General features: G+C 45.9%; 1 protein-coding gene across 1 annotated transcript in view; it reads left to right on the top strand.

The window, feature by feature from the left end:
* The window catches only part of LOC126215070 (homeotic protein ultrabithorax-like), a 976,291-nt gene that overhangs the window by 767,017 nt on the left and 188,517 nt on the right, over positions 1-20,757 (top strand). The window lies entirely within an intron of this gene.

The raw sequence follows: 20,757 nt of genomic DNA on the forward strand, positions 1-20,757 counted from the left end.
TGACAAGAGATGAATGATTGTCACTTTCAAAAACTGCTATAGTCAGGTTAGTACTGTATTTCCTTTCCTCTGTACCCTGGAACTCTGGCGTCTGGCCACTTTTATTTGCCCCACACTGTATAAACATTCCAGCTATGTCTTGGTAGCCTCTGATGATGCCTGCAGCATTAGGGGACGAAACATCTGGATCAGAAGCATGACTTAGACCAAGGCATAGCGCCCACATAACTAAAACAGGCTTCGTTATATGGGGAGTGGACCCACTCTGCGACGGACCTGTGTTCTGATTCCGTCCATCCATAAGTATTTACGTATACCGTAGTTTCTAGTCCAAATTTTGCTCCGTCACTAATGACGCTACAGCATAGCCTCGAGCACTTCCACGATCTCGTTCGTCATTTGCGAAATCATCTCGGGTTGTTAGACTGCCGTGGCGTGGGACTGTCGCAACGTTTCGACGAATTTACGACTCGTTATCTTCAGGCGTAGTGTCGAATTCATGTGCAGTTCGTTCCTTGCAGGGCCGCAGACTGCTTTGTCAAAGGCCCAAAGGGTGGGCTGGTCACTTGCCTCCTGCTCAGCATTCTCTTAAACTAATTTCGCGTCCGTTGGTTTCTAAATTTCTGCTCCAAAGCCGTCCACGTAACTTCGGCCTTTTGCGTCAATTTGCAAAGAGATGATAAATGGCGGCGGCGGTTCAAAAACGTGCGTCGGCGGCGCCGCTTTTGCGCAGATGACGACGGCCGCCAGGTGGCGGCGCAGCTGCCGCGCCGGGACCCAAATTACTGCGCCGACTGCGCCCAGATTTACGGCACCATACGTCTCTGTCATAAGCCCGGCCAACACCTGAGACCGGCGCTCTTTTCCCCCGCGCTCGCAGATGTGAAGTAATTGCCTCTCTGGCGCCGCGGCCCGAGAGGGCGTCAAACGCCATCTGGTTCTTTCGGGAAGGACCGTATTTACGAGCCTCCCGGTGCTCGACATGTGTCAGAGAAGTGTGAACAATCGTTGGTCGTTCACGTGTCGGCATCTCTTGTTCTAGCCCGCCGCCTTACACCGCCAAGAAACGCGGGCAGATTCAGGGGTTCCGCAAGATTTCATCTAGGGACCTAAATTACTGAAAATCATAACAAATTGTCGATTAAATGGATTGAACTTCAATGTCACACGGTAATTTGATAAGTATGCTTTCCACCATCTTAACTGGGGCGCATTAACTATCACCGACAAGGCTTAAATGGATAGAAGTGTTAACCAGAAACAGAGGCCAATTCTCCCGTCAGTTGTTGTCCTAAGAATCGTCGGTCGTTTACAACTGGGCTCCTCTCGCCAAAACCTGTCATCTTGCACCGTCCAGTACCTATCTAGCACGTATACGCGAGAAAAGCGTTGAAAATCAAAGGTTCCACAAGGATTCATATTGGGACCCATATTACCGGTAGTCAAAAGTAAATGTCGATTAAACCCATTGAACATCTCTGTCACGCGGTAATCTGATCATGCCACCCAAAGTCTTACCTGCGGTCTCTTAACTATCACTGTCAGCGCGTGGACGGAGAGAAATGTTAACTAGGAAGATTTTTCCCGAAAATCGTTCGCCCTACTGACATCCTGTTCTCAAAGCCTGGCATCTTGTATGTCCCAGTATCTCGCTAGCTTGTCTACACAAGAAGAGCGTTGAAAATCAGAGCTTCCACAAGGATTCATCTTGAGACTGGTATTAGTAACAGCCACAACGAACTGTCGATCAAATACACGTAACGTCACTTGTGACACTGTGTCCTGAAACGCCTCCCGTGGTGGTCGAGCGGTTCTAGGCGCTTCAATCTGGAACCGCGCGACCGCTACGGTCGCAGGTTCGAATCCTGCCTCGGACACGGATGTGTGTGATGTCCTTAGGTTAGTTAGGTTAAAGTAGTTCTAAGTTCTAGGGGACTGATGACCTCAGGTGTTAAGTCCCAAAGTGCTCAGAGCCATCTATCCTGAAATATCGTCAACTGTTTCCCATTAACGCATACCGCATTGGTGCTTAACTGGATGGAAATGATTACTAAGACGCACCAGATAGCGTATTTCTTGAAAGCAGGAAGGCCTCACAGTGAAAGTAAGGAAAAGAATTAAAAAAGTTGTTAATTCGTAATTATATCACACGAGTCCACCTGCGTAGCTGAATGGTAACGTGGTTGCCTACCACGCAACGGGCCCGGGTTCGATTCCCGGCCGTGTACTGGATGCCGTGTTGCCTTCATCATCATCATTATCATCATCATCATCATCTCCGACGTGCAAATCGCACAGTGCGACGTCATCTGAAATAAGACTTGAAACCCGGCGGCCGAACTTCCCGGCCATCATTGCCGTACGATCATTTCATTTCATTTACGTCACACGAACAAAGTATCACGTTTTTTGCTATCCGACTTCTAATTGTAAATTAAAACAGTCTCGGAAGTATTGAAATCCTTGGCATCGATACCTTGCATGTATCAATGTCGATAACACGTAAAAATCATCGAGAGCCTCGACTCCGGGAATCGATGAATGGTTTATGTACATAATTATGATTGTATGGAACGCCTTAGCTGCTGGCACCTGGACAGTTCCTTTTTAAATTAGAACCGTATACTTGTTACAAAGAGTAAATTTACATTTATGATTAACACATACCGAATAACTATTAGAGGAAACGTGTAGAATAAAACGTGTTGTCATCACATTACAGGTCGTTAAAGAAAGGGCGAACAATGAACAGTGAGAAATAAATACTGAATGCTTTTTGCGAACAGTATAGTGGACGAAAAGTGTACTTTAAGATATACTGGAAATTCTGGTAGACATGTAATTACAAAAGACAGGAAAGGAGCTTATAAAAACAAAATACAAAGGCACACAAAGAAAGCCACACCATATCTATAGTTTTTGAATAAGCACGTATTTTTTCAATTGCTGTGTACTGTCAGCGAGTATTTAAAAAAAAAAATTGTTCAAATGGTTCTGAGCACTATGGGACTCAACTGCTGAGGTCATAAGTCCCCTAGAACTTAGAACTACTTAAACCTAACTAACCTAAGGACAACACACACATCCATGCCCGAGGCAGGATTCGAACCTGCGACCGTAGCGGTCGCGCGGTTCCAGACTGTAGCGCCAGAACCGCTCGGCCACCAGCGGCCGGCCGCGTATTTCAGAAGAAAACATGAGAGCAGTGCTCACTCAAAAAATTGTTTCGTACTCGTTCTAAACAGGGGAAAAAAAGTAAGTTTCGCACCCGTTTTTGAATGTAGGACGAAAATTCCTCAGGGTTTACGTCTCACTTTTAGGTCACTACAGGGCGACTGGAGAACTTGGCGGATGGTGCTTTGTGCTGTCGGAGAAGCGAATAGTTTGACACTTTCAGCCTTCTGTCACCAGTGCGTTGACTGCATGGCTGCAATAGCACTCACCCTAATAGTAGTAAAAAAAAACCCTTTTTTTTACGAGACTGGTAACTTGACAGATATGTTCGTAACTTTGAAGATGTGTTTTCTCACCTTTGCTGCGCCCCTGTGCCCCCTCCTTTTTATACCAGACCAGTTAATTCCACAGCAACGGGACCTGCCCTCGGTCCGTAATAATAGGTGCGATAACGATCTGATGTAGCCAGCATCCCCATTGTGTCTGTGTGTGTGTGTGTGTGTGTGTGTGTGTGTGTGTGTGTGTGTGTGTGTCTGCGCGCGCGCCATCTGTCGGACACGGCAGGGCAGGTAGAGGCGGCGATATGGAGGTGGGTGATTTCCCCCCCCCCTCCTATCTCCGCCCCAACCCCCTACCCGAGCACCCTCTTTCCACCCGACCTAGGGGGGTGGTGCCGACCCCGTGGGTCGCGCCGAGGGGCGGGCGGGTTGCAGCGGGAGGGCAGCTCCGCCGGCGCTACTTTGGGAACCCAATTTAGTATATTTTAATTGGACGCGGGGGCGGTGCTTCCGCGCGCCACGTGCCGCCGCCATCTTTACGAGCGCCCCCAGCCGGCCGGCCCCTCGTCCCCTTCCCGCCCCTGTCCCCCGCTTCCGGTGATCGCTCTTCTAACACTTCCGGCGCCACTTCCCCGATCCCGGCCTACAGCATATTCTCCGAACCTGGGTCGCTTCCCCACGCCAAGTTAACACCGACGGCTGTCCTCGTCGTACAGGCGAAGCGCACCCTCTCACAACAAGTGTAATCACTGACGTCTCGCATTCGGCAGGACGACGGTTCAATCCCGTGTCCGGCCATCCTGATTTAGGTTTTCCGTGATTTCCCTAAATCGCTCCAGGCAAATGCCGGGATGGCTCCTTTGAAAGGGCACGGCCGACTTCCTTCCCCGTCCTTCCCTAATCCGATGAGAGCGATGACCTCGCAGTTTGGTGTCTTCCCCCAAAACAACCCCAACCCCACTGACGTCTTTGCGAGTGCCATAAAGTGAACTCACTTTTACTGTCTGTATACAGAAGAGCGAGCAGAGCTTGTGGTGGAGGAAATGACTCGTTCAGGTAAACGCTACAATCGCCGAACTGGCACAATAATAACCCAAACGCCAGGAACCGCATTCTGTAGCGTACAGCTGTACCGAAGTTTATTTTAAATATCTATTTCTGTCACACTCTCACTATCCTAGGATCATCTCTACGAAAGGCGTACGAGCATACATCAAACTTATGTAGTAACTGTACATACCGACCCATACACCATTTTTCATCGACTACTATCCGTGTCGTCGATGATACAAATCCGCTATAGTTGTAAAAATTATTTATTTCTAAAAAGAAGTCCGTACCTGGTAGCTGAGTGGTCAGCACGACAGAATGTCATACCTAACGGCCCGGGTTCGATTCCCGGCTGGGTCGGAGTTTTTCTTCGCTCAGGAACTGGGTGTTGTGTTGTCCCAATCACCATCATTCCATCCCCATCGACGCGCAAGTCGCCGAAGTGGCGTCAGCTCGGAAGACTTGCACCAGGCGAACGGTCTACCCGACGGGAGGCCCTAGTCACACACCTGGTTTGAGGACGTGTACCTATCTTCAGGTGCGTATTAAAATGTGATTCCACAGAGCATGCATAACTGAGGTTAAAATATGTTTCAAAAATGTCAAAGTAGTGCATCCCTGATACATGTACTATTTTAACATCTTTTAACCTCACTTAGACGTCCTTTCTGGGCTAATATTTTAATATGCACCTGAAGATGGGCTACATGTCCTGAAACCGAATTGTGCTCTACTTTTTAGAAACCGTAGCGGATTTCTACATTTGATGATGAACAACAGTTGTCCCGCCAAGAGAAACGTGTAGGTTCTATGCGTGTATTAGACACATTAAATCAGTGTATACGTAGTGAAAAATATTTATGAGACAGTATATACAACACGGGTCTCCAGTTTCTCAGTTTACATGGGCCATACCTGAGCGACATTCGAAGAAGACGACTGTTTTATTTTTGTGTCGCACATAATATACTCTAAACACTAACACGCTGAGGGGAAAAAATGGAGAGAGGAACAATCGGAGGAATGGCGGAGGTGTGGTAGGATTTCCAAATTCAAAAAAACAGTATTGATTTTATCGTAAGTTTACGTAACTGTATATATAAAAACAGATCGTATGATAAACGCCCACTTCTTGGGCCGTACTGATAATTGCTTTGAGCCACATGAGGTCCGCGGGCCGATGGTTGGACACATCTGATGTGCAGTTACGATCTGCGCTTATAAAGCATTTTTTACTATTATACGAGGATGTGCTGCAATGTAATGCCTCCGAAATTCTTATGTGAAAACTCGTAAATCTTTTTAATCTCATTTTATTAATATTCTACATCTTAATCCTTCATGTCTACAAATCCTGCCTCTGACATCGATATGTGTGATGTCCTTAGGTTAGTTAGGTGTAAGTAGTTCTAAGTTCTAGGGGACTGATGGCCTCAGATGCAAAAGGTTCGTGCCAAAATGGTACCCAAGAACCTCACAACTGAACGGATGGACAATCTAAATGTGTGCGTTGATCTTCTTGGGAGGATTCCCAATGACAACTAATGGCTCAGTTGCGTGACTGCAGGTGAAGATTTCAGGATTTCTAAATACTTCGCTGAGACAAGCCGACAAAGTGAGAAATGGCACACTGACATCTCCTAGACCGAATAGAGCTCGAATGAACAAATCAAAGATCAAAACAATGCTGATTTGCTTACTTGACAGTATGGTTATCGTGCATAACTGTCGAACAAGTGTTTTACAAAGATATTCTTGATTCGCTCAAGGAAAGGGTAACAAGAGTGAGACTGGACACTGCAGACAAGTGGAGGGTGCGTGATGAAACCGCCCCATATCACACGGCTACATCGATCATGGGGTTTTTCACCTCGAAAGGCGTTCCTGCTGTTCAGAGGCCCCTTGTTCACCTGATCTGAGTGCTTTTCTTTTCCAGAAACTGAAAAATGTCTGGGAAGGATGTTGTTTTGGGATTCTGGAGGACATTCAAAGTAATACGATCAACATGTCAAAGGCCCTACCAGTTGAAGCCTTTCAGCGCTGCTACCAGAATGGGGAACAACGACTCCACCGGTCTACAGCTGTGAAGGGAATTGATTTGAAGTTTGAAACAAATAAAAACTTTGGTTCACAAAAGTTAGCCTCATTAGTTTTCTAGCTCGTATTTAAGGCAGCATGCATTCTCAAACAGGACAGTTATTGTACCAGAATTCTGGACGAGACCTCCGCCGTGTTGTTACTGCGGTGTCGAAAAGCAAATCGTAACGTACGCCATTTACGAGAACCACTGGACGCCGCTTAGTGGTAAAACAGACGAATCTGTTGACACGAGTGTAGTATTTACGTGCCTATCGAACGCTTCCATAAGCACCTGATAGACGCACTGCAGTCGGCAGGCGTACTGGTCTAGCGCCAATGAGCCACTGTAGGGTTAAAGGGAGAGCTCAGAGAAACAATAGCCGGTCCAGCAGATTCCAGCCTCTTCTCCAGCCGTGACCGCCGTCACGACTCCATCCAGAAGGGGTTGACGTATGGCGCCGGCCGCCTGCCATCTGTTTATTGGGGTCTTGGAGGATTAGCTGCGGCGATCACGACGCAATCTGTTGTCCGCAGCGGCGGCGTGTCCCGGCCATCTCGGCAGACGAGTTCATTAATCCCGCCCAGGTCTCTGGCTCTTGACTCCTCCCCACCCCCTCCCTGCCGCGCACTCGCAACCCCCGCGACGTCGTCGCCTTTGTCGGGACGCCTTTTGTAACCCGCGGCGTCTCGCCGGCTCCGTCCAGTACTGGAGACGAAGTTTACGGTGGACTCCGTTCCGAGACGGGTCGGCACCGGTCGCCTTCAATTGTCCGCGCGTCGTGGATAGAGCGATCGGCCGCAACGTGAGTTCCTGGCTGCACTTCGTCATTGGCCGAGTACCTCTGATGAAGAGCTCTCGGGCTGGCAGGTGACTTACTACTTCATGGTCTCTCTCTCTCTCTCTCTCTCTCTCTCTCTCTCTCTCTCTCTCTCTCTCTCTCTCTCCCCCTCCCTCCCATCTTCGTCTGCTGCTGGCTTTCTCCCTTTCGCAAGGAGAGACCACTCTCTCCACTGTACGAACTGCTTAGCAAGACCGCTCTGCTGCAACTGTGTCTTGCTTTTCTCGTTACCATATCTCGTTCCATCTCTTCAAGTTGTAAAGTAAAATCCTTGACTGTGGACGCCCCTCAAATTGACGGAAAACGTCAGTTTTCAATTAATTTTTTATTTATCAGTAGAACTCGTGGACAGCGAGTTCCCAAAGTTTCAGTGATGAAATGGCATGTAAAGTGCCTGAAAAATAATTAAACTTTTTGAAGCCACACATCAGATGTAGCTTTGTGAATAACGACTCCGTGAGTTACTTCCATGCAAACTTGCACAGAATACATTTAGAAGGCTGTGACATGTACCCTTGGATTTGTAAACCATCTGTAGCATCTCTACATCTCTAAATTCAATCATAGGAAAACGTCAACCTAAAATCACATTTTCATCTATTACAGTTCTCACAATTACAACGTATAATGCAGTTGCTGTATTTAATGATGCGACGTAGGGAGGACGAAGGTATTACAAAGAATGAGCTCTAACATTGGGAATTTCACTCAAGATATCTCGAGAAAAATAGATTTACAGCGCCTCTCTGCGGCTGGAAAGTCAGTCGAAGACCTGGTAAAAGAATGAAACGCAAAAAATAAGAAACCATAAGAGAAGGCTGAACCTTAGTCTTTCTTTAGACTTACGTGGATACTATTACGACTTACGTGGATAATATTGTTTTATATAGATAGCGCGAAAGTTCTTCCAGCAGTGGTTTGTTGTAGGTCTCTTTGGCAGCAAGACGTTCCAAGCTATTGAAAAAAAGGTGTGTTCTCAAGAACGTTCAACAGAAAGATGCCACAAGCGTCAGCAGGTTTTGGAATAATAGAGCAAATTTTGGTGCATTTCTTGACTACAGAATTGCTTATATGTATCGACATGGATTTCGGAAATAGCTGTCTTTTGAACTAGCTCTTACACCGGAAGTGCCAGATGATGTTGCAACAAAGTTCGAGCTGTTGTAGAGGGTGTCCTGAGGAACAAATCGAGGATAGGTACCCTTAACCGGAAATGTCATTCATCAACACTACAGTGTGTCGAAATTATATGCGCCAGCGCCTGCCGCTAGGCTACCCCTTTGGCAGCAAATGTGACTTTGTACAGTGACTGACTGAAGGCGGAACGTCTCGCACTGTTGTTTGTAACTCAGTGATCGGACTGACTGCGACGATCGTCAGTGGAGAAGATGGAGCTAGCTCCTGCGTAGACAGGCCTCCTCTCCTAAGAATGCAACAGTCTGTTCCCTTGGTGGATGGCAGTAGGCATAGTTATGTGTTCCATATTTAATTGGCATTTGGAGTGATAACTAGTGGCAGTGATGCGATTTACGAGATGGTCAGTTACAGAGGAAACGCTATCTGGTGACAAAAGCAGTAAAGAACCACCGCGACTCCAGAGAGCAACGAAATTGACCAGAATCTACACACATTACAAATTTAAGACCGCTTTGAGTTTTTCTGCCTGTATGTCAAGGCTGATCTCAGGAACTCCCAAGAGGATTTTGATATACTTAACACTAATAGATAGGCTGATCCGCGAGGAAGATTTGGGTATATCACTATGTAGTATTCACAAGTAGTGTAGCCATAGATACTTACGTTCCCATGCAAAGCTGGGGTGGGGCGCCAGCATTTGGACTATTAGAAAAGGTGCTTTAATATTGTAACATTTTACCCAGCTTGGTGTTAATGAAATCGGCTAATGTTCCCCCACGAGTTCCGGAAGCCAGTTCATAGCTGCATCCAGGCTTATGTCAACACCTATCCACACTGTCTGGCTTGTCAACAAAACACGACTCTCCAGGTTATTACACTAGTTTCGCGTTTTGCTAGAAAAGCTGACTGGATGCGAAACTTAGGCCTTCATCATAATACTGCCTCGCAAGATAAAATACTGACGTTACCACGCGCAGATATTTATTGGAGAAACAAGTTTCAGTTCTACGTGAAAGGGCTGCAGGGGTCATGAAGTCTGTAATGCTGATTGCGGTGACTGTAAAGGGGAAAGGGTGTATCTTCGCATGCAGACAGCGAACTGACTTTTCGTCTGAGCGATGGGGACTCAGCGATTGCCCTGGTGGCACGTGCAGTGTGTTTTCTCTTTTCTCTCTCCGCACGCCCGTATCTGTCGCCGCGCTGTCGGACGGTCACCGACTACTGTTCGTCCAGAGCGAGAAAAAGGACGCGGCGGATGCCTTTTCATCCTACCCGTCCTGCCGCGCGGGTGCCTTTATTTACGTCACCCTGTCGGCGTTTCCAGTTTTTCAGTTTATCGCGTTTCCCCTCCACTGTCGACAACACACACACACACACACACACACACACACACACACACACACACACACACACACAGAGCACGGACGGAGCAGCAGACGACCTCGAGCTGTACATAGCCTATCTGTGGGCTGTCCTCGTATTGGGTGCAAAACGCCTCGGCCGGAGACGACTGCCATTGCGAAGCAGACATCTAGTCTCGCTATGCAGCGCATATGGATGCTTCACCACCATTGTCTCCATCACAAAAAGGCCAACAACGTCGGATACTATGCCAGTTATTAATGCTCTTCAGAAAGCGAAAGAGCTATCAAATTTGTGGAAACTTAAAAAAAAAAAAATTCGTGTGTCCCTCAGGGATGTATTTCAGGTCCAGTGTTACTTACAAAATATGAATATAGCATTGGTATTGTACCAGGAAACAAATCTGTGGAGAAAGTATGATGAAAGAGGTTGATAGCATTTTGGAGGAACAAAGAAAACAATATGAGAAGTAATTCAGAGTGGATGGAAGAATTAATACAATGGAGAGAGGAACAAGAAAACGAGGATGAATGATCGCTATAAACGGAACGTTGTACGACTGACAGGTGTAATGTCACAATGGTCATTCCTGCAGAGAAGAGCGCGTTATTCGTAAAAAGCGTGGACGTATTTTAAGAACAGTTACTAAGTATCGGAAAGTCCACGCGAGCGCAGTACAGGTACGATTGGTGCACTGGAGCATGTGTGCGGCCGTGGAATGCAATAATTGCTGGCCGGGTACGAGTGCTGGTCGCAGATGCTGGATTCCTTTCGCCGTCAATTCGCTCAGCAGGTGTCCTTCCTCAGCCAATAGGAGGTCGCGGTCTCCACGGGCGGCGATCGACAGCAGGGCGGCAGCAAGTAGCAGCTGCCGCTGGTCGTAGCAAATACGACTCTGCTCTGTTCGCTTCTGTAACATGAGCGAAAAAGGAAAGGATGAAATAATAAACCATCGTTGTCGTAGTACTGTCTTAGAATGCGTAATAATTTTGGTGGATAGTTCAAGGCAGCTCCTGTCTCACAAAGATCGCCTAGCAGAGCGCGTAGTACAAGGCTGGGCGAAATGAAACTGGCCTGGAAAATATTTCGTGCACCTTAAGATAGGCTACCCTGCTTACATCATTCGCTACAGTTGATTAATATGTCAACTTTGTTGCCTATCTTACGGTGCCTGAAATACTTTCCATGCCGGTTTTATCAAAGGAAAGCCTAATGTCTGTAGATAGTTGGGTGTAGGAGGGAATGGGGTTCAATATGAAAATAATCGCAAACGGCAGACATTATTTTGGAATAGCATTCAAAAACGACGGATGTTAGTGTGAAATGCATTGCTTTCGGATTGGCTATGCTCATTGGCCGTGATCAATTTGAGCTTTACGTCCAAAGACTTGGAATGGAATCTCTCTCTCTCTCTCTCTCTCTCTCTCTCTCTCTCTCTCTGTAAGCATATTGGTAAATTCTTAGAAATGACTAGAGTAAAGAACGGTACGTTCCCCGAGACATTATCTCACGCCTTTGTCTTTTGAAAAAAATCATTCATTTTCCTGTTCACGTTCCTTTACGATATGGAGGGTTGGTGGGTCGGTAGAAGGGGTTGTGTTTTGTATTAAATCGATTCTTTTTTTAATCACAAATTCGCATTCTGCGACTATGCATCAGCTCTTTGCGACACATGTAAATTTATGCCAGACCGGGACTCGAACCAGGATTTCGCGCTTATCGCGAAAGGTCGCCTCAACCACTTCGGTTATCCGTGCACGCCTCCAGAACCGATACGAACTTCTATGTATCATATAGTCACGACCCCTACGTTCATATAGTTCTTGATTCCCGCACAGGGAGGCAAATACATATCGTCGTTTTAGCCCACTGACACACGAATACTAACACAGGCATTGTAACCATCAGTTATTTTTTATTCTTTTATTTAAGCGTCTTGTTCCCCACCACCTGAAGCTCTCAGTTACACTGCCTGGCAAAAATGTGAATCAGCCCAAAAAAAAATAAATAAATAAATCATCGGATTCCAGTGTAACAACATGGCCAGACAGACGCCATCGGCAGTTACGTAAATGATGTAAATGATTACAGCTGCAATTCTCTGTGACAGAACAGCCATCAGAACGCATTACTGAAGTTGGTGTTTAGTGTCGTTACCAGGCTTGGTAGGGTTTATAGGGCCGTGAACCACGTTAGATGTTGAGTGATTACTGTGAAGGAAAGGGAGATGCCCGCCCATTCGATTGAGATAGCGTTATCAGCAACTGACATTGTTCGGAAGGGAGCCTATTTGGCCCGCTGTTCGAACTGCGCAGTATCCATATTTCTGGACATTCGAATGTGTTAGTGGTCCAGTGTTCGACTGCGTGGGAACGTGAGAGCAGGCATCCAAGTCAAGATTCCAGTTTGGCCACGACACGGGAGAATCACCATATTGTGCTTCAAGCCAATCATAGCCCCTCCACGTCGGCACCTTCCATCCGAGATCAAGTACAGCACCACATGTGTAAATTTATGAAACTTCGTCATGTAATTACAGTGTCACGACTTTGGGGTCACTGAGGGTGGCATCAGCCTGAAACAAAGGACAGTCGACACGAAGTGTTCCGAACATTGCCGATTTCCAACGCTCTGTGTTTGGGGACCGGTGACCAAATTATCGCGCCCTTAAGATAGATAATCTATTAAGGGCTCACAACATAATAAAATATGTACACTGTAGCGCCAAAGAAACTGGTATAGGCGTAAGTTTTCAAATACAGAGATATGTAAACAGGCACAACACGGTACTGCGGTCGTCAACGCCTATATACAACAACAAGTGTCTGGCGCACTTATTAAATCGGTTACTGCTGCTACGATAACAGGTTATCAAGATATAAGTGAGTTTGAAAGTGTTATTATAGTCGGCGCACGAGCAATGGGACACAGCATCTCCGAGGTAGCGACAAAGTGGGGACTTTCCTGTACGACCATTTCATGAGTATACTGTGAATGTGAGGAGTCCGGTAAAACATCGAATCTCCGACATCGCTGCGGCCATGCTGTCCAGAAGTAGTCTTTACTCCTTCCTACTTTTACGGATTTATGGACAGTTCTGCAAGATTATGGTGTCAGTTCCCTCCAGTACTAGTTCAGACGTTAGTCGAGTCCATGCCACGTCGTGTTGCTGTATTTCTGCGTGCTCACAGGGCCCTGCAATATATTAGGCAGGTGCACCAGTTTCTTTGGCCCTTTAGTGTAGGTCACCAGTTAATAATAAGATGGGTAGACATGGTGCCCGGCGAGATGCCATCCCACGATCTCAGTACTGCCTCTTGAACAAAAAAAATTGGCGACCACTGCCTTAGAGAAAAGCAGCCCCTAGCGCTGCCCCCCCCCCTCCGCCCCCAGCACCCCCTCCTGTCACACTCCCTCCCCCCTCCCCTCTCCCTTCCCCTCCCCCTTTAGATCTTCAAAGCTAGAGCATGACAATTTCGATCCTTTGCTGCGCACTGGGCAAGTATTTCACTGGAGTGTGCAGACGTCAACAGCGTCGGCTATCTCCGACTGTCTCCCGACCAGCTGCCCCCATCTCCGAGGCGGATCTGTTTCGCTTTTTGTTCTTGCCACTCGTCGTCCCTGCCCGCGGCCGTTGGACGGCGCGATCTCTTCCTCCCTGAGGACTTCCGAATAGGGCAGAGCCGGATCAGCGAGGCGAGCGAGCGTCCCTGTTTTGAGTGAAGGCGAGACGCGCAGGCCGGCGTCCAATTAGGGAACCGCTCGGCCGGCAGCGCCGATGGCGGCTTTTTGCAGAGACCACCGGCCGAGGCGGCGGCTGCAGACGCGGGGCGCCGCTGGCTTTCCACAGGTGCGGGATGAATGTCGATGCCGCCCGCCGGCGCCTAATGGGGTGGACCGCGCGTACAGTGGCTGCCGGCCACCAGCTACCAGTAGTCAAAGGTGGCTGGACGTACGGGGATAATGGGAGACGCGCAGTTCATTCGTTTGTATTGTCAAAAAGACCACATGATATCCACTTCATGCTTCTGTATGACGAAGGCGATCGAATTGGGAAGTTCCAGAGCCGTGTTCCTGAGCCCAGAGCGAAGAAAGCGTTTGACCATCCACAGTGGTTAGATGGCGGGAGTACTGTACATCAACTATGGCAATTTTCGATGACTGTACTGGAATAATTGGGGCACCGTGCGTAAGGTGGGTGGCCTATGAGGTTCCGTCCACCAGTTACCAGTAGACAAAGGTGAGTGAACGTACAAGGATAATGGGCGGCGCGCAGTTGACTCGGTTCTTGGCGAGCAAGATCAAATTTCATCATGTTCCAGTATCAAGAAGGCAAGCGAGGTGCCAAGTTCCAGAACTGAGACCAGAGTGAAAAAAGCGTATGGTCGTCTACAGTGGCAAGACGGTGGGAGCACGGTCAACAACTGTGATGACGTAAATTTTGATGAAAGTACGGTGCACAATGGGAGAACCGCGTGTAAACTGGCTGGCCGATGAAAGTGCCGTTCACCAGCTACCAGTAGGTTTAGGTTGGTGGACGTAAGAGGGTAATGTCGGACGCGCAGTTGACTCGGTTCTTGGCGAGAAATATCACATTTCGTCCTCTTCATGTTCCAGTATCACGAAGGTCACCATGGTGCGAAGCTGCAGAACCGTCTTCCTGAATGACGGTTCAATCCCGCGTCCGGACATCCTGATTTAGGCTTTCCGTGATTTCCCTGAATCACCCCAGGCAAATGCCGGGATGGTTCCTTTGAAAGGGCACGACCGACTTCCTTCGCCGTCCTTCCTAATCCAATGAGACCGATGACCTGGCTGTTTTGTCTCTTCCCCCAAACAACCCCCAACTCGTCTTCCTGGGACCAGAGCGAAGAAAACCTACGATCATACGAGGTGCGAAGAGAAGATAAAGTGAATTATTGTTTTTCAAAGATAAACTTTATTCATTCAACAATGTCCACTTCGTCCCCTTCTGAGAAATCCCTCTCAAATACAATACAGTTATTCCAGCGCTTTTTCCAATCTTGGAACCACTTCTGAAACTCATTTTCCGTTATTGTGTTCAGCTCCCTCAGCGATTTTTATCTCATCAGTGGTGACAAACCAATTTCCTTTCATGGTTCTCTTCAGCCTGGGGAATATAAAGGGATTGCAGGGGACCATTTCCGGCTAATACGGTGGCTGTGTCAACGTAGCGGTTTTTTTTCCAAAAAATCACGATCAAGCGTTAAGTTGTGAACGGGAGCGTTACCGTGATGAAATTTCTACGAGAGATTTTGCCACTGTTCTCGTCGCTTTCTTCGGATTCCTTTACACAAAGCACAATACTTCCAGGTAGCATTCCTTCCTGACCGTACGACCGTTAGGCAGGAACTCATGACGCACAATCCTGTTGTAATCGAAGAAAACATCGAGAAGAACCTTCACATGTGATCAAACATGTCGAAATTTTTCGGTCTTCGGGGAGTTTCCATTGGGACGACTGGGCCGTGATACGGACGTCAGTGTTTCGTAACCTGTTGTAACCTTACAAATTCTAGCGATGTCTGCGTGACGTCGTTTTTGGTCGTATGCAGCAGTTTCGGAACAAACTGTGCTGACACAGGTTTCAAGCCCAAAACATCCGAAAAAACTGCTTGGCATGTGCAGCAACCTCTCTGATGGTGATTCGGCGATTTTCCATTACCATTTTATTCACTTCTTCCACATTGTCGTCAGTAATTGATGGGCTAGGGCGTCCAGGGCAGTCGTCATATTGACCATCTTTGAAACGTTTATATCACTCGTAAACTCTTGTCTTACGCATAGTATATTCGTCAAACGCCACAGTCAACATTTGGAAAACAGTCCTGCATATTATTCCATTTTTTTTTTCAAGGAAAATTTAAAGCATTTGATCCGTCTTTTTCGAAAGTAAAAGAAGTAGAAGCTGAAAGCTTCGATATTACTGTGTCAGTCCCAAGGCTATGGCTTCCGCATTTGGATGGATCTTTCCACTTCTCTCTCGGCTGAAGTGTATTGAGGACTTTACCAGCTAATAACAGCGTATACCTGTGTTTTGGTGAATCTTAGTATTTCGACGTATGGGTAGAATGGAAAGTTCATCTCTTCCTTACCGTTGTTTCGGTGCCTCTGTACAGTTGTTTTTCACATCAGAAGGTTCCTTATGCAATTGTCTGGGTCCATGAGCTGTTCTCACTGTACAGAAGCAATATGCAAGTTTCCCACGCCCGGGTTCCCGGGTTCGATTCCCGGCGGGGTCAGGGATTTTCTCTGCCTCGTGATGGCTGGGTGTTGTGTGGTGTCCTTAGGTTAGTTAGCTTTAAGTAGTTCTAAGTTCTAGGGGACTGATGACCATAGCTGTTAAGTCCCATAGTGCTCAGAGCCATTTGAACCAATATGCAAGGAGTACGGGAATGCTTATCGAACTGCATGTAAATGCTACTCAATTTCTTCATATACTATACTCATATCTTCGGCCACGATACGTCTGACACCTACATTCCGGAACAATTCTATTTAGTATTTTCCTCCTCTCTATTATTTCCTCTAATCACCTGCTACAGTGGCCCTAGTTAACCTACAACTCGTTTTCTCAAACCGTCTTCGGTAAATTGTATCCCCCGTTGCATTACACTCCTTCACCTTCATCCGCAAGTAGATATTTTCTTGCAATTCTTGTTTTTTTTATTTTTTTTATTTAAGAAAGTGCAGAAAGTAGCTACACTCCTCTCTTTGACCTTTCGGACCACCAACCACATCTTTTACTGATCGAAACAGTAATGGCGCGCTTCCGCTGGCATATTACTCGAAGCTTTTACGTCGCTCAAATAATGGTTCTCAAGCTGTCGTAAGTTATTCGGAACGGCCTCGCGTGAGCGTTTTGCCGGTATTTTCTGTGTTTTCCTCGGACCTGTTATTTCTTCCGTGCGATACAGTTTCCGACAAATTATTATAGCGTGGAATACGATGTACTCCTGCGAATAACCAGCTACTTCGTGTATGCTTCCTCTACCAAACCCCTCGTTCCAAATAAGTCACAATGTCCAGAAATTACATGTTCCATGCAAGTGATCTCTGCTTCGCATCTATTTTAGATTTTTTAGGGCGAGAATGCTGGATCCTTGAACTGAAACAAACTGTAAAAGCCGAATTGATGGGATCATGATAATTGTCTCTTAATGAGACACGTTTCACTGTGTTACACGTAATGTAATTTAAACAGGATGACTCACTTCAGTTTTAGAGGATCTTAGCATATGGCGCTTTTAAGATTAAATCCTCGGAAAAATCTGGAAGTTCAAAAGGAAAAAGAATTTTTTTCATATTTAATTAATCTTAGAGTAAACCCTTCTCTGTTACACTTGACAATGTTTTGCGCAATACGTTATGCTCATGCCATTCTGCTCATTGCTTCTCCACGTTTTCTCTCCTCTATCCCAGTTGATCTACATATTCTTTCTACTACCCCCTGTTCCCCTCTCTTCCATCCATTAGCTACCTATTTTAACCATAATTCATACCTACGTGCCACAGTAGTGTTATGTGTAGTTGCTTACGAAGCTACGTAAATAAATACAAATTATATGCAATAGTTTTCTACTGACTGTAAAATACTATGCTTATTTAGTTTTTCAATTTGTTTTAGGCCTGAAAACGGTCAACTCTGTTCGATATAGCTTTACCACAAAAGTAAATGTGCAGCTGAGACGGCAAAATCAACAGTAAATTTTAAATGGGAAAAATATTGATCTTACAAAATTCCAGTAATCAACAGAAAATGTACAAGATGAGCATGGCGTATGTTTCAGTGAGCAAATGTGGAACTATGAATTGTATGAGTCGTGGCTGAAGCCTCAGATCGTCGTAGATTTTTTTTTTTAATTTTCTTCCAATATTCGTCACAGTTGCGGTAATAGTAATTTCTTTGCGGTGACTAGTTCCGGGCCATAACAATCATTTTCAACCCATAGCCTTAGAAGTACGTGTTATCATACAGTACAGCAATGTACGTGTGAGTAACCGGATGTTCATTATTCGTCGCTAGAAATCATTACATAAATACAAAACGAGCGTTGTGGCGCAGTATTCGGGAGGACGACGATTCAAACCCGCCTCCGGCCATCCTGATTAAGGTTTTCTGTGATTTTCCTAAATCGCTTCAGGCAAATGCCGGGATGGTTCCTTTGAAAGGGCACGACCGACTTCCTCCGCCGTCTTCCCCTGATCCGAGCTTGTGCTCTGTCTCTGATGACGTCACTGTTGATGGGACGTCGTCCTCCCTTCTACGTGAATACGAAATACTAAACTTCATTTGAATACACAGTACAACGCAGCAGATTGCATTAGATTGGAAAGAAATCGCTCATATGAAGTTTAACATTTAGTATTCAAGTAACGATTTGTAACGACAAATAATGGATATTTGGTTACTAACTTGTAGGCCCTATACCGGTGCACTATATGATTACGCGTATGTCTAAAGCTGTGGTTTTAAAATGGACGTGATAACCCGAAACTAGTCACCACAAAAAATGACTATTGTCTCAATTGTGACGGATATTGGAAGAAAATAAAAATATTTAATACCCAAGTTGTTGGTCCTATCCCCCATCAGTATGCTGGAACTTTGTGTCATAGAATTGTTTTCAGTCGTGCGTCGCTAGTTTCGTTTCTGCCAATCATATGTATACAGAGTCTTTAAAAAAAGTGTCACATATTCCTACAGTAAGAGTTTCTGCAATTATTTGTCCAGAAATCGGTGCGTGTTGAGATACGCACCGTTTTAGTGGCGACAAGTAATCTGTGTTACGAGGCGGCTTTCGCAAGAGACGGCATAGAAAATTAGCACAATATTAGGTCAGGTCGTTAGAGGAAGTCTTCTGCTAGTTTTGACCAGTATGGTCTCTCATAGGAATACGTGACATTTAAAAAAAATACACTTTGGTACGCGGAGTTTTTCATACACAATGTGCTACCCGAGTCTACGTTAAGTTGTAGGTCCGCCTTCAACTGGCTGGTCAGCTCAGTTGACAAGTCGAAGGAAGGCAACGGCAAAACACTTCCAACAGCACTACACGCAGCAAAGCGCTGCCGTACCCAAACCAACCTCACGGCTCATGATCAATTTACCTCACAGAAATTATGCCAGGATACGCTCGGATTGGAAAAGGACAGGCAAGGAAGTCGGCCTTGCCCTTTGAAGGAAAGTATCCGGCACTCGTATTTAATCTATTTATGGAAACCACATAAAATGTATTGCAGGATTCTCAGACAGGGATTTGAACCACAGCCGGCTGGGGTGGCCGAGCGGTTCTAGGCGCTACAGACTGGAACCGCGCGACCGCTACGGTTGCAGGTTCGAATCCTGCCTCGGGCATGGATGTGTGTGATGTCCTTAGGTTAGTTAGGTTTAAGTAGTTCTAAGTTCTAGGGGACTGATGACCTCAGAAGTTAAGTCCCATAGTGCTCAGAGCCATTTTAACAGTTTGATTTGAACCACAGTCCTCCCGAATATGAGAGCGGTGAGATAACTGCATTGTCGTCTCTCTCGCCTTCGAAAGTTGAAAAGTTACAGCTGTCGTGATACTCGCTCAGAAATCGCCCGTACTGGAAAACAGTTCTCATCCTTAATTCTAAACTCCAGTGCGCAAAATTGTAGTTGCTTTCAGTCAAATTGATTCAGACATTGTGATGTTTATCTTGATTGTTATGCACCGTCTATTTTGTTGGAAAACTCTCTAATTGTTCTCTTTCTGTCTTTTTGCAGGTGAGTTTTCGTGAGTTACTTACGCTGCAGCGTGCTGTTTGGTGAGTGTTATAATGACTGAGACTTTATTGCAAACTTCTTGAAGACTATACTTATTTAGCCGACACATACAACTTTTAAAGCCATCCTTCCACGACGAGTGAACAAGCGAATCATCACGTACACCGTAGCAAGAATTTGTGAGCCACTTCTTTCGTCGAGAGTCTTCCAGTGAATCTCAGTCTGAAATCTGCTTTTTGTACATCTAGTTTTATGTGGTCGTACAGCTATAGGTAGCTGTGGAAGATTACTACAACGGATTTCGTGGTAGTTACTGTTTCCATTGACCCATCACCAATAGCATAAGCTAACAGTAATGGATCTCTCCATGATTTGTCCTCAATGCGTTATTCATTTACGTTCAGGCTCAACTGTAACTTCCTTCGCCTATTTCACTAGTCTTGTGACGCTGCAATTTCATGTAGGAAAAAGCATAGTTACCGTGACGAAGACCTCGGTAACAATCATGACAATTTGTGCCCTTATGAATTCGAACGACGATTTCCTAATTTTCGAAAGCAAGTCGCCTTAACTCCCAAGGTATATAGGGAAGCCACAGGTGTGACATACTGATTACATTGCAAGTAAATCGTATCTGATTGGTCTGCACTCATTTCATGTCGTTGCATCTTCATTGGTTTCATTCTCATGTATCCTCTCATTTTGTTCAGATGAAGTTATTCATGTCATACATTGAAACTTTTCGTATTGTAAATAATATGTTTCAGTCTACAGTAGCAACTTTTCATTTTCCCTAAGGAAGACCGGTTCCGGCACACGGTACCATCTTCAGGCCGTCTTACGATTAAAAAATTCCAATACATAGTCAGAACAACAAAGCAAGAGAAATTTACAAACTATTTTTCTCTATGACAGCAAAAGCTTGGTCTATAGTGAAACCATAAAATGTTTGCATAGCCCAGTAGCACTGACACGCAGTCCTCACGCTTGCTTCATAAGTAGGCGAGTCGAATACTAAAAGTAAAGATCAGTTTTGAGCTTTAAATAATAAATCGCATCCAGCAGTGAT

This window comes from Schistocerca nitens, chromosome 12 (genome assembly GCF_023898315.1).
Source record: "Schistocerca nitens isolate TAMUIC-IGC-003100 chromosome 12, iqSchNite1.1, whole genome shotgun sequence".
NCBI classification, from domain to species: domain Eukaryota; kingdom Metazoa; phylum Arthropoda; class Insecta; order Orthoptera; family Acrididae; genus Schistocerca; species Schistocerca nitens.